This window comes from Mustela lutreola, chromosome 6 (genome assembly GCF_030435805.1).
Source record: "Mustela lutreola isolate mMusLut2 chromosome 6, mMusLut2.pri, whole genome shotgun sequence".
Taxonomy (NCBI): Eukaryota; Metazoa; Chordata; class Mammalia; order Carnivora; family Mustelidae; genus Mustela; species Mustela lutreola.
The window spans coordinates 93801315-93813032 of record NC_081295.1 but is presented as its reverse complement, the minus strand read 5'-3'; the positions used below and the strand labels follow the sequence as shown (position 1 = coordinate 93813032).

At 44.4% G+C, this 11718-nt stretch overlaps 1 protein-coding gene across 6 annotated transcripts in view; it reads left to right on the top strand.

The window, feature by feature from the left end:
- The first annotated feature begins 9541 nt into the window (after positions 1 to 9541).
- The window catches only part of PLA2G7 (phospholipase A2 group VII), a 39149-nt gene continuing 36972 nt past the window's right edge, over positions 9542 to 11718 (top strand). For 3 of the 6 annotated variants that reach the window (XM_059178171.1, XM_059178172.1, XM_059178170.1), the window contains exon 1: positions 9543 to 9759. The gene's annotated coding sequence lies outside the window, so the exon portion shown is untranslated. Of the gene's footprint in view, positions 9760 to 11718 lie in introns of all 6 variants that reach the window. The other 3 variants (XM_059178173.1, XM_059178169.1, XM_059178168.1) reach the window with 3 other exon arrangements.

The window sequence follows — 11718 nt, the reverse complement described above, 5'->3', positions numbered from 1 at the left end:
AATTCTTGTTATTATACAAATAATTAATATTTTTGTAAGATGAGGATTTATCTTGGTCTTACTTTTATAAAGCTTTGTGTGCCATTTGTATCGACATTTTAATTTTTTCAGATTGTGACTGAATGAATAACTTCCATCTGGGGTTAATGTCAAAAATCTACCCTCAAAGGTCTCTTGCTCATATTGTGAGGGGTGGCAGAGACTGCTGGGCAATACCTGTGGCCCAGCTATTGGTTTTTGTTCACCCCGGCTCAGACACTGAAACTAACATTTCTGACTGAGGTGACCTCCATGGAGTATCTTGTCCATAGAAACCATTTTTAGGGGTGTCTGGGTGGTTCAGTGGGTTAAAGCCTCTGCCTTTGGCTCTGGTCATGATCTCAGGGTCCTGGGATCAAGCCCCACATTGTATTGGGCTCTCTGCTCAGCAGGGAGCCTGTTTCCCTTCCTCTCTCTCTGCCTGCCTCTCTGTCTACTTGTGATCTCTGTCAAATAAATAAATAAATAAATAAAATCTTTTTTTAAAAAACATTTTTAGATCTGGGACAGATTCTAGAAATCATGATTCAAAAATTCATTTTAGAGATGAGAATGTTGGGACCCGTTGACATCCTGTTATTTAATTCAAGTCACACTGCTACTGTTTCAGTACATGGCTTACTGTCTCTCTCACCCTAACCAGGGTAGATGCACGGTGACCACAAGTTCAAGGGTGGGCTGGGCTGCTTTGCCATTCCCTTTCATATTTACTGCTTACTGTTGCCCCCTGCTCAGGACACTGCAATTTTATTTTCTTCTACCTTCCTCCAATTCGAAAGAAGATAATAATAACAGACCCATAGAGACTTTGTCTTCAAACCAATAGTTGTGAAGGAGGTGATGCAATGAGGTAGACAGAATGGTGATCTGGCACCCGGGAAGGCTAAGAAGGAATGAGATATTTATTGAATGCCTTTGTGCATTAGGTATCACCCTCATGTTTTAGGGATATTACTCATCAATATTTTATTTATTTATTTGAGAGAGAAAGAGAGAGCACCAAGGCAGAAGGAGAGGGAGAAGCCAGCTCCCCACTGAGTAAGAAGCCTAATGTGAGGCTTGATCCCAGGACCCTGAGAACACACAACCTGAGCTAAAGGCAGATGCTTAACTGATTGAGCCACCCAGGCGCCCATTCCTCGTCAGTCTTAATATCAAGTTTGGAATATATTTTGCCGAGGACTTAAGCATACTCAGGCCAGATTTGTCTCCTGCTGGTGGAGGGCTGAATGTGAGAACTGGTCAGACTCAGCTCCTGACAGTGTTACTGTTGGAGCCAGATGTCAGGGAGGTTTCAGGGTTCCTGTATCTGAAACTGTGAAGGTGAGTGTCAGGTTCCATCTGTGACTGCCAAATCATGTGTTCCCTTCTGTCTATGTCAATCCTGTAGGAGCTTACACGGAGCCTCCTAGTCAAAGAGGGGATCTTTGGTACCCGTCAGTCCTTCAACCTAGCATCTCTTGTCCAGACATTTCAAGGCACTGCACTGTGCCTTTCAGGGTTCCTGAAATCCTACTCTCCCCTCACTAAATAGTCCCTGAATCCAACACTCATCAAGTCATCCAGGTCGAGGATGCCACGTGCTTCCTGCCAGGATCTGGGCCAATAAAGTAGAAATTCTACCAGCAAATGGGAGGCCCCAACATGGAGTCCAGAATGGCTGCACGTAAAGTGGGTTGAACACAGAAGACCTAGGTGAAAAGGAGGCCAGATGCTGGAGAGCCATGCTTGCCCTGTCAGGATATCTGGACTTCACTTCTCCCCATGTGCAACAGGAAACATTGGCAGTGTCTGAGTGGGGAAGTCAAATAATTTTAAGTCCACATTTTTAGACAGTTTGCCACGAGGACTTGTAGTGTGTGTACAGAAAGACTTAGAAGGCAATAAAAATGCATACACTGTGATTCAGGAAATCCATTTCCAGGGATCTAACACAAAGAAATAATTAAAAATAGTCACAAGGGTTAAAATGTAAGGATCATCACTGAAGTGCTATTTCAAAAACTAAAAATGATGAATAACCCAAATCTCTAGTAAATAACTCAAATTTCAGTAAGGGAAAATATTATGTAGTCTCTTAAATTGATACTACTGATACTACTGATATGTATCTATTGGTTTGGTAAAATATTAGGATATTAGGAATATTAGGATATTAGGATATTATCCTAATATTAGGATAGTAGGATATTAGGAATATGCTGCTAAATTAAAATAGGATCTTACAAAATGACCAATAATTTGATATATGTATGTTCTTGCTTGTGTGGAGAAATGGTTAATGGGACATAAACCAAATTGGTATTAAAAACCATTTTTCCAGGGCTGCCTTGGTGGCTCAGTTGGTTAAGTGTCTGCTTTTGGCTCAGGTCATGATCCCAGGGTCCTGGAATCCAGCCCAACATCGGGCTCCCTGCTCAGTGGAGGTTCTGCTTCTCTCTCTCACTCTCTTTCAAATAAATAAATAAAATCTTTAAAAAAAATTTTTTTTCATATAATGAGCATGTGTGACTTATGTAAACAAAAGAAACACTTTGTAATTGTCAAGGGTAGAGCTTTTGAGGACCTTGATTAGTATAGTGATGGCAGGAATGGGAAGGAGGATGTTGCTGACACCGTGCTTGTAGGCTCACATAACTTGGCCACCGGATAATAAAGCCAGGTCACGGGGCGCCTGGGTGGCTCAGTGGGTTAAGCCTCTGCTTTACGCTCAGGTCATGATCTCAGGGTCCTGGGATTGAGCCCCACATCGGGCACTCTGCTCAGCAGGGAGCCTGCTTCCCCCTCTTTCTCTGCCTGCCTCTCTGCCTACTTGTGATCTCTCTATATATATATAAATAAAATCTTAAAAAACAAAAACATGCCACGTCACCTTGAAGCACAGTGTCATTAACAGTAACCTGGGAGTCCTGGATGTAGCACAATGCTTCCTACGTCTTGATTGAGGGTTAGTAAGGTTATCAATGACTTGGGCAAGAAAAAATTTCCTGGAGACCAGTTTGACAAGCCAGATCATCTAGCCCAATTACTGAACACATACAAACAAGTCAGTGGTGACATCATCAGCTTCAGGGTCTTTAAGTAAACCGAGTCTACAAAGGGTATGTAGACACTACCAAAGAAGAAAGAAGGCTTAGCCTGCCTTGGATAATGAGTCCTGGAATTGGCTAAAATATTGAGTAAAAGATCCTTTAGAACTTCAGAGCTATGACCATTTGGGACCTGTTGTCTCCTAGAAGTGAGTGCTTTACCTCTATAGTCTTGTGCTTCAAATTCCTTCCTCTGACCATGACATTGTACCTTTCTACTTCTGTCACTCTGCCTCAGGGTAGTTTCTTCCAACCCACTCAAGTCACCAATGTTTTTCAGTTCCTCCTAGTTATTCATGTCACGTATGTATGTGTGTACTGATATACATGAATTCTCTTTCCCATATGCGTGTAGATGTATAAATGTGCATGTCTCTGTATATACATAAAAAAGATACATTTCAGTGGCTCGCTCTGTTTGCCAAATATTGTTCTAAGCAACTTACGTGAATTATCCCTTTTAGTTCTTACTGCAGCCTTCTGATACAAGCGCTATTATTATTTCTATGTACAGATTAGGAAGCCGAGGGGTTAAAAGGCTATCTAACTTGCCAAAGGCTTTTAGAACTAGGAAAGTTAGAGCTGGGTTCAAGCCCAGGCCTGTCTGACTCAGCCCTTTTAATTACTGCACCATATCTGGAAGATATGGACCAAATGTTCAGTAATTACTTAATCAGGTTAGGGTTGGGGGACCCCCCCCGCACTTTCTGTGTTGTTACTTTGTTTTGTTTAGATTTCTAACAAGAAAGTATTATGACATCTTAACTACGAAAAAAATCTTTCAAATGGCCATCAGTTTCCTTATTTTCTTTGCCTTTGGCCAGTCTGCTCTCCAGTTTTCTAAGACAGATAAGCATCTGTGGCCTCCTTCCTGGAACAGCAAACATCACCGGGGACGCACAGGACCAGACCGACTGATTCTGTGATTAAGGAGGGAATTCCGGCTGCAGGAAGCTCAGAAAGTTTCAAACACCCTCAGGCAGGGCCCATGAGAAGTCCCCAGATTGTCATTCTGCTCAAGCCCTCTCACCCAAGCTATGGCCCTTATCTCTCTCCTTTGATTCTCCATCAGATATCTTTTTTTTTTTTTTAAGATTTTATTTATTTATTTGACAGAGAGAAATCACAAGCAGATGGAGAGGCAGGCAGAGAGAGAGAGAAGGAAGCAGGCTCCCTGCCGAGCAGAGAGCCCGATGCGGTACTCGATCCCACGACCCTGAGCCGAAGGCAGCGGCTTAACCCACTGAACCACCCAGGCGCCCTTCCATCAGATATCTTAAAGGTGGTCTACACTCTCTGCCCTTGTATCTCCACTTCTTCTCTTTACTAATCCTCTGCCTATACCCCTCTATTACGATGCAAATAGTTTTAGCAGTTGCCACGCCTTCCTTATTACTGAGCCTCCTGACCCTTCCTTCAGTCTTCATTCCTTCTATCTAATCAACAGTGTTGGTGATACGTATCTTGTAAAACTTCTTTTCTCTATTGACTTCTGCAGAGCTTCTCTCTCCCATTCCCTATCCTCACGTTGACTAACCTCTCTCAGTTTCATTCTGTAGTTCCTCTTCCTCCTCCTGTCCATGACTGTTGATGTTCTTCAGAATTCTGTCTTCTACCTCTGCTTCCTCTGCAAACCCTCAACGACTAATCCCATGCGTTCCCAACATTTTCACTTCCAAATAAATTACTTCTGCCCAGAGCCCAAGACTGAGCTTCAGACCTGTGTAACCAACGGCCCAGAAGATGGTTCTACCCAGATGTGCTAGCTCACTGTAGGGAAAGAAAAGCTCATTTTGTAGCATTTGCTGATTTCTGTGGCAGGAAACCTCCCTCTGGCTGATTTCAAGCTACCAGTGTGAAGTCACTGAATAGAGAGCTGGAAAGAAATGTGCACAGACAGCTTCTGAGCAGAGTAAGTCAACTCCACCCACCACTTGTTTGGCCTCGTGTCCAAGGGCAAAGGCTTCAAACATTTTTTTGACACACGGTAGAAAATACATTCTGTGTCAGTTACCTCTGTATGTGTACAGTGAAAACAGAGCTTCTAGGAGACAACACTTAACTTTACCATGCGGGAAATACTTTGAAATCTATCATGTTCCATTTCATTAAAAATATATGTGTCAGGGCACCTGGGTGGCTCAGTCAGTTAAGGATCCTACTCGTAATCTCAGCTCAGGTCTTCATCTCAGGGTTGTGAGTTCAAGCCCCTGGAACCTAGTTAACTCTAAAACAAAATTTGTCTCAACTCATCAAGTACATTTAATAGGCCATTAATGGTTCGTGGTCCCAATTTAAAAACATCAGCCTCAGGTCTTTCAAACTCAATGTATTCAGAATTGTGTTTATTGTCTCACTTTTCCAACCTGTCCCTTTCCCCAACTTTCTTTTCTCAATAGTTCCATCACCTACCTGGTTTCCCCAGCTGGAGATTTCAGGGCCATTGTGGACTAATCCCTCTGCTGTCTCCTTCACCCCTTGCTGATATCTCATAAGTGGGTCTTCCCATCTCACTTCCCACTGTCACTGTCCTAGTTATACCATTGTGACCTTTTACCCCAGAGCCTCCTAATTCAGCCCCTGTTTTCAGTTTCTCCAATCTCAATGCATCTTTTTTCAGTTCAAAATTGTCTTCTAGAAACCAGTAATGCTACTGCTTACAGATGTAAGCAATGGTTTCCCATTGCCCCCAAGATATTTTGCATTCATTTAGAAAACATTTTGGCGGGTGGGGGTGGCAACGACTGTGTGCTACACTCCATATTGGATGCAGGGGAATAAAAATGACACAGACCCCATGCTTAAGGAGCTCATAATCTAAACTCCATTGCATCACTCAGAAGACTCTGTTAGTTGTGCCAGCTTACTTTGTCATCTTTCTCTTCTGTGCCATCCTATCTATACACCCAAGGCTTGCGGACGGCTGAATGTCAAGTTCCCAAGGACTATCATTCACGTTTAGGCCCCTGTGCCTTTGCTCATGTAGTTCCACATTCCGTGCCAGCACTCCACATGCTCTTGCCCTCTTTCTTCGAGGTGACCTCCTACTCATTCACACACGCCACTCTCTCAGGGAAGCTTTCCTTTTCACAAATTCTTATTCTTCAGAAGTTGTAAATCTTAATCACTCTAATCATGCACATACTTCACATAGTTAAATTGTTCTGAAATACTAAAACAGAAAAGCCAGGCCCTCCCACCTCGGCCCACACCAACCCCAGGCAGGTTCCCCCAAGATCATCACTCTTAACAATTTTTCTTGTTGGAATTCTGGTGACCTCCATGTGTTTCCAAAAGAATATGCTAGACTATTATTTCTTGGTGTATCATCTTAGGAACTGGCTCTCTAATTGCTAGTAGGAAAGTGAGCATGTATTTCACAAACCCACTGGCCTTCTCTCTTCTCTTGCCTGAGGCTCCTGATAGAATTGTATCTATACTCGGGCCCTCTGCTGCTCTCCCCTCCGCAGAACTATGCGTCACTATGCATTTTCTTCGTCCTACCAGCTTAGTATCTCTTGACTCTCAGTTTTCTAAAATCAGACCTTTAGTAACCCAACCTACTGTCCACCCTGCTCCCCACTTCTACTTCCTGCCACCTGCCTACCTTTATTTTCACATTGAAAAAAATTAATCATATTTTCATTCTTTTGTATAATCATGGCTAATTCTACTTTGGCTTGTTGATAAGGTGATTCTAAAAGTTGAAAACCATGAGCAATGTTCCCACTATGAGATTATGTGAATATTGTTCCTTATGGTCTAGTGGAGCACTCTGATTATACTCTCTTCTCTGGGTCATTCAGAGAGGTGTATTTTTGGATTTCTAGCTTAAATGTAGTCTCTGGGGGCACCTGAGTGGCTCAGTGTGTTAGACCTCCGCCTTCGGCTCGGGTCGTGATCTCAGGGTCCTGGGATCAAGCCCCGCATCAGGCTCTCTGCTCTGTGGGGAATCTGCTTCCTTCTCTCTCTGCCTGCCTCTCTGCCTTGTGATCTCTGTCAAATAAATAAATAAATAAAATCTTAAAAATAAATAAATAAATGTAGTCTCTGTGTTTAGCTACCTCTCAGTAGTTCAGTCAATCTATTAAAAGCTGTGTCACACTAGTAGTATGCCTTTTCTGGGCATTTCCTCCCTTGGAGTTCCTACTTTTAACTTACTAAATTTTAAATTTAATTAACTTAATGTTCTAATTTTTTTGTTTGCATTCATCACCTCAGGGGTTTCCAAGTTCCCAATCATACTTTCAGTTTTCTTGAATCCCACTTTCTCCTCCAGTTTATTATTTTTATCAGGATTGGTTGGCTTACAGGCTAGGCCTAGTTATCATCCTGGAATTCCCTTGTTCTGTTCATCTGTGTTGGAGCCTCATTTTTCTTGGATCCCCAACTTCAACACTTTCCAAGGATAATTAACAACTCACTCCTCTGAATTTTCACAGTGCTCTGCCTACCTGATGGGATAGCACTCTGTATTGTGATTTTCTTAGTCTGCAGGTCACAGTCAGAAATAGTAAGTGACATAAGGTTGGCCCTTAATAAACACTATTTGAAAATACTACTAAGCACATTATTACCATTTAATCCAGTATCTTGATTGAGGGGAGAGTCATCACTTTTGCTTATATTGAAGAGGTGCATAAGCACTGCTATGTTGATGGAAACAGGAGTAAAAAATAAGAAATAGCTCAACAAAGAATCAACTTATAAAAACAAGTATGCAATTCTCTCCCTTTTACTACATAATATTAAAATGAAATCCACATCAGATCCACTTTTTAATCAGTATGTCCTTGAAAATTTGCCATTCTTTTGGAATGTGAGGCCCCATTCTTTATTAATTTCACCAGACTGGGTTTGCCAGGTTAAAAAAAAAAAAAAGGATGCCCAACTAAATTTGAACTTCAGATAAGCAACGAAAGATTTTTAGTATAAGTATGTCCCCAAAGTTGAATGTAATATACTTACATTTATTTATATATTTATATTTATATAAAAATTTATATGTGATATATGTATACATATATTTTAGCTTTTTGTTGTTTATCTGAAATTCAATTTTAACTGGGTATCCTGTTTTTTTGGTTTTTTGTTTTTGTTTTTTTTTTCTAAATCTGGCAACCCTACCTGGGTATTTTCTCCAGGCACTAACCTGCTAACTGCCAGCATTGTCTTTCCATTGAGAATCTGGTCTGATTTTGATGGGGAAAGCATAGAGCTGGCATTGAAAGAAACCAGCAAAATATATCCTACCTGCCTTCTAGACCTGCTTCCAAAGCCCACCACCTTTATAGGTGTAATGCTGAGACTCCAGCTTCTTCATTGGTCTAAGGTCAAAAAGAGGAGGTCCTTAGAGATCTCTTAAGTAGGGCAAATGTACCCTTTTACATTTATATTCATAACACATTAATATCACAGGAAGTACAGGGAACTGTACTGCTGATGCAGTTTTATTTAAATTTTCCTCTATGGTTAGGTTATTTAAAATAAGTCACTGCTTCTTTAAAGACACTGATAGTAAGATAACAGCCTGAATGAATGTTTCCCCAGGTGCCCGCTCTGTCCTAGCATTTCAGCCTCTGACTGTTGTATTTTGATTACCTCCATTTTACTCATGAGGAAACTGAGAAGCAGAAAGGATTAAAAAAACAAAACAAAAAAAAAAACAAAAAACAAAAACAAAAAAAATGGTGCAAGTTATGCCACTAAGTGCAAGAAATGAGCTCTAATCCGTGCACTGTTACCACAGAGTCCTCGGAATAAAAGTAAAATAAATTTCATCTGCAGGTACGTCACCTCACCAAAACCCAAAAATCACTATTTAATAAAATACCGAACTGTCCTAAGGCTGTCCATGAATTTCCAACTATTTTCCTGAAGTCTCTATATGAAGCTTTAAATGAATACATTTTAATGAGAAAGTGGATCGAGGAGAAAGCGTTGGAAAACGAAGGAGGGAGTTTCAGTTAAACCCCAAGGAACTGGATTAAACTGAGTTACGAGATTGCCCCTTCATTCCGCCTTTCCCATCATAATGTCCTTCTGATCGTCCTCCCCAGCCCCTCCACGCAGAAATGAAACGGACACAGCCCTCCAGCCTTCCAGCCCCGGGCCCAGCGCACGCATTTCTGAGTCGGGATGTAACGCACCGGGCACGGAACTGGGGACTGGACACGGTATTTCAGATTACACGGGGAAGCGGAGTCACTGGAAAGTTGGTAGGACAGACCAGGGTGGCTTGATGCCGAGGAAAGCAGGGAGCAGATCTGATCCGAAAGGAGTCTGAGAAGAGAAATCGGGAGGCACCGCAACCGCCTCAAGCACGTTGAGGTCCACCCCTAGGTGGATGCGGGTTGCAAGACCACCGCGGGGGAGGGTGCTGGCTGCGCCTGAGCGAGCCGGCGCCCGAGTGCCTCTGCCTGCAGAGGCCGGCGGCCACACGCTCCTCCCCGTCCCTCCTCCCGCCGCGCCGGGGCGGACTTGGAGCGCCCAGCAGACGCGCTGCCCACCCACCCGCCGCGCGCCCGCGGGGACTGCGGCTGGCAGAGGCCCGCAGCGCTGGCGGCGATCTGCAGTCGGGGTCTGCACGCTCCGGTGGGGGGGCCCTGGTTCCGGCAAGCAGCTCACCCGGGTGAGGAGGCAGCGCGGGGCGAGGCGGGAGGCCGCGGAGGTGCGGGGCGCGCTGGGCTCCGGCTGGGGCTGCGCGGCGCGGGAGGACGGCGATCCCGGAGCGGCCACGGCCACGGGCGTGGGGAGCTGGAGAGGACGGGAACCGTACCACCTCCTGCCAGGGGCAGGGGTCCGACTCGCTTCCCCTGCCCCTTCGCGACAGCGCTGGGATCTTTGCGGGGAGGGTGACGGAATTCGAACCCAGTTCTTTTAACATATTTTCCCGAGGCGGCAACCTTGGGAAGGCCTGGGGAGACAACGTAAGAATTCGGTACGGAGAGGGAATCAGGTCAGGGGAACAGGGAACACACGGAGATTTCTTATCTCTAGATCTCCGCTGGGACAAAACAAGGAACACCTCTCTGCGGAGCCTTGCATTTTCCGGAGCCCAGTTCTGAGCCGCTGTTTTAGGAATAGAATTAGAAAAACAGTGCACTCCCTCTGTTGTGCTCGCCTGCGCGGCACATCCTAGAGCTCCCCATCCGCGGCTTATCCGGAGTAAAGGGGAAGCTTGCTTACAGAAAGACAGACAGATCAGGCAGCAGAGAACCTTGTCTTCCCCCATCACACTCGGGAGTTTGTGGTAGAAGTTTCTAGCTCCTCAAACTAAAAGGGTAGGCTTGCATTCAGGCCTGTGGTTCTTGGGGTTACTGCAGAGGTGATGAGGAAGGACCACGCAGACGTGGGTGGGAATCAGAAAAGGGAGCTTGCAGGGTTTTGTTGTTGTTTTGTTGTTGTTGTTGTTTGTTTGTTTGTTTGTTTGTTTTTGAAGGACACCCAAGCTCAGGTGTGAACAAATAAGTCTTGTGCAAATTACCTTTGACCCAAGTGAGAACCCTGAGCTGGGAGCTCAGGTATGTTAAGTAGGACCTGGGAAGTGTATTCCATAAAGAGTTGACAGTCGCACAAGGCTCAGGACAAAATCGTGGGCTCCCATGCCACTCAGGGATCCGGGCATTAAGTATGGGCCACCACAAGGCCCGGGTGAACTGCTGGCACCCCAGCGGATCTCCTCACAGAGGGAATTCTGGTGGTCTCCTAGAAGCTGGTGAGAGATCCCACCCCCTTGGCATTTTCCAGCTTGCACACATTGCACATGGACCCTGAGTGTTCCTTCCCTTCCCCAGACATTCGCACAGGAGTTGCTGCTGTGGAGGCATGGTGATGCTCTTGGCGGAACTGGGCCCTCTGTGCTCAAGGCTGACACCAGGGAGATGTGAGGGATATTAATCTGGTTCAGTCACTCATTTTACGGTTGGGAAATCCCTTCTGAGGTGTGATGAGGGCATGCCCAGCACCCAAAAGCTTTCCTGAAAACAGACCCCTCCCTGGCAGTTGTTTCCTCATTTCCTCTGCAATGGATGTCTGTGCCCTTTGAATGGTCAGTAGTGAGGGTTATGCATTCTCCACCCAGTGAGGTTTCCAGGCTAATACACATTATCATCCTGTTTGAGACTCTCATCACAGAGCAGTAAGGAAACTGCAGGAGTGGGGTCCCTCAGGAATGTCAGCTGGAGTTTAGGAATCTGTGTTCCGTTCAGTGACACCCCAGAAAATGGGTATTTCCTGGAAAGGAAGGTGATCATCAGGTTATGTATACCTTGGTTCCTCTGAAGCCTCATCAGATAATTGGCTAGAGTGTCCTCTTGAGACACTGAGAAATTTCCATGAAAGTGAAGCATTGAAGAGAAAGTATTGAGTGAAGAGCCCCTAAAGGGGAACATCAAGTTGTAAAATCGCATTGTCCCAGAATTCTAAGGAATCACTATTTTGAAGGAATGGGCAGCAGATTTTACTGCCTCTTTCTATGAAGCCAGGCACCTGTTATGTACCTTCACTGTCACTTGCTCTATTTTGCAGGTATGACTCAGAACACACTAATAGAAACAGTCTAATATATATAGGCTCGTAGTTTAAAAAA